This window comes from Eulemur rufifrons, chromosome 6 (genome assembly GCF_041146395.1).
Source record: "Eulemur rufifrons isolate Redbay chromosome 6, OSU_ERuf_1, whole genome shotgun sequence".
Lineage (NCBI taxonomy): Eukaryota > Metazoa > Chordata > Mammalia > Primates > Lemuridae > Eulemur > Eulemur rufifrons.
Window position 1 is genome coordinate 31,965,552 of NC_090988.1, and position 2,725 is coordinate 31,968,276.

General features: G+C 47.9%; 1 non-coding gene across 1 annotated transcript; it reads left to right on the top strand.

The window, feature by feature from the left end:
* Nucleotides 1–657: 657 nt before the first annotated feature.
* Nucleotides 658–765, top strand: LOC138385524 (U6 spliceosomal RNA). The gene has a single exon (XR_011233757.1). It is a non-coding gene; the product is annotated as a U6 spliceosomal RNA (small nuclear RNA).
* The last annotated feature ends 1,960 nt before the right edge of the window (nucleotides 766–2,725 follow it).

Genomic DNA, 2,725 nt, shown 5'->3' on the forward strand with positions numbered 1-2,725 from the left:
GCTAGCAGCTCTTGGAAGCATACTCTAAGTGGATACAAGCCATGAGATTTAAGATCATGCACACTAAAATTCAAACTGACACTTGAGGAATCTTTACATTTGGCTCTTGGATTAAAAGAAACAGCTTGCTCCTTTTCATGAACACATGGTCTTTTAGATGAAAGACTGAGCAACCCTGAATTTAGTAAGCAAGGTCTAAGTGGAACATAAGCTAATGCTTTAATAGAATGAGAACTGATGCTCCTGGTTCCCATAAACATTCATTTTTTCCAGCTCACGCACACCTTTTCTCGAAGCTGAAATCAATCTTTTTGAAATGAGGAAATGAACTGTGTCACTAGCCCTCAGAGTTATGAGTGAAAAATATGGTGGATGTTCACCCTCACATAGATGCAGCAAATAATTCAGCATATTGAAAATGTCATGTCGACCCTGCAGATGATTTTAATCTACATTTCCTAAAAATTTCACTAAATTTGAATTCTTTACATTTTCAACTTATCCTATTTTTTTCTTTTTAAATTCTCTTTTTTTTAATATGTGAGAATAGTTCATGGTACCTAGGCCTTTTCAAAAAACAAAATCAAAGATCTTTATAGCCAGAAGGGACCTTAGACACCATGTAGTCAAATCCTTTCAATTTAAAGATGGGACTCAGTGCTAGCTTTGGCTGCACACATACTAAAATTGGAACGATACAGAGAAGATTCAGCATGGCCCCTGCACAAGGAGGACACACAAATTCATGAACTGTTCCATATTTTTAAACAATCATAGATCAGGTGTAATTCCAAGGGAAAAGTGCCAGAACCTACAAGAGATTCTGCAGAAAGCAGTTGCAGAGCAGATCAAAAAGGAGCAAGATATTGGCAGAGGACAAACCCTGAGAGGCTTGGAGTCCAGCAAAAAGGGTATGTGGAGGGGTTTCTTTCTCCCTCTCTCACATCTCTGGCAATCAGCAGGCTCCTGAGCTCCTGGAGAGACTTTTTACCCTCACGAGCCCAAAAGCTACTGCTGTCAGTAAACTGGGAGCTTTTTGAGGACAAAGCACCAGCCTGCGAGCTCCCTTGGGGCACGTCTAATCGCCGCAGACCCGAGCTGAGACTGCAGGTGCCATATTGCTTCTCCACCCACTGTGTGCCTTTGTCCTCTCCATAGAGCTTCAACACTCCAGTTTTTGTCTTGCTCATTCCCACACAAACATTTCCCAACTCTGGCCTGGACTGTGGGAGCCACAGGGAGATGGTGGGTCCCGGGGGGATATACGTGACCCCAGAGGCTGGACATTCCAGGTAGGCTGCCTTCCAGAAACAGGGAGAGAGATGACCAGAATGCTAACTTTCCTTCATCTAGATGTTTTCCTCTCCTTACCCTCTCCAGCCTGTCGCTGCTGAGAGAGATGATTGACCCGGGGCTCTCAGGAGCTGCTGCTTCCCCCCTGTTGGTGCATATACCACACCAGGGCTTCCGCACAGAGAGGGGCTCAAACTTTTTCTCTTAAAGACCCATGGAGGACTAAGGGGTGCTAAAGACTATGACTCCCTGCTTACCAGCCCTCCCTGGTGCTGCTTGCCTGGCTGCTCCATCAGATCAGGGCACACCCGGAAGCAGAAGAACATTAAACCTGCTTAAGAACCCCATAGGGATTCAGGCAACTCAGGACCAGCACATTTCTCCTTGGCATGGTCAGGGATTGATCTTCAGGGGCCCAAAGATGGGCCCACAGGCCAGATCCTGGGCCCCCAGGACTCGTTCATGTTGCTCGGGGGCATGGAGGGGAGAATCGTTAACTAATCTTGGTAGGCAAGCGAGTCTGCATGGATGGAACTGAAAAGGGAACATGGTGTGGGTCCCAGCCACAGTGCAGTGGTGGAGCACCCCTCGCCCCATAGGAAGGCTGTGCTCTCAGTCCAGGGCTGGATCCTGGGCAGGAAATCTCCCAGCCTGCAGCACCATAGTCGGGGAGCTCAGGTAGTTTGAGCTCCTGCCTGCTGCCAGATGCTGGAGGGAGACCAAGGGCAGGTGAGGGGGGAGAAGAATGAAACCCACTCCTGATAGCCATATTGTGAATCTCAGACAGCCCAGCCTTCACATGCAGACTTTCTGTCTGGGTGGGGCCACTTCACCCCCTCCCTGGAAGCTTTGCCCAGAAGCTGGGAGCAGACCTTTGACCCCTACTGGAAGACTTTTTACCCCTGCTGAAACAGCTACCTTACCAGCTTTTGTGGAATCCGAAGGGTAAGCTCACCCAACCCAACCCTGCCCAGCCTTACTCCCCGACCTGCCTCTGCTGTGGTGGACAATAAGGACTCACCTGGAAATTCTAGGGTCCCACCCACTACCTGGATCATTTGTGTGCTTCTCCTTAGGGGCTAGAGCTGATCACAGGGCCCTAAAATAACAATGCAGCTTGGTCCTCTGGCAAGTGCCACCTACTGACAGGGTCAATTTGCACACCATTTATAGAATTTACTGATTCAATTATATAGGGTGTGGTTGATTCTTATCCACGAGCATCACCTACGATCTCAGGGATTAACCTGGGCATGCCAATATAATTCACATGGGTAAGAAGACCACAGGGCTGGGGAAACAGAAAGGATTTCAAAGACATCCATCCTCCCTCATCAAAGAGAGACAGGGAATCTGTCCACACACATAGGTCACCACAGCTACAGCCTACAAACAACTAGCAACTGAGAAAACCACCACATTAAAATATCTA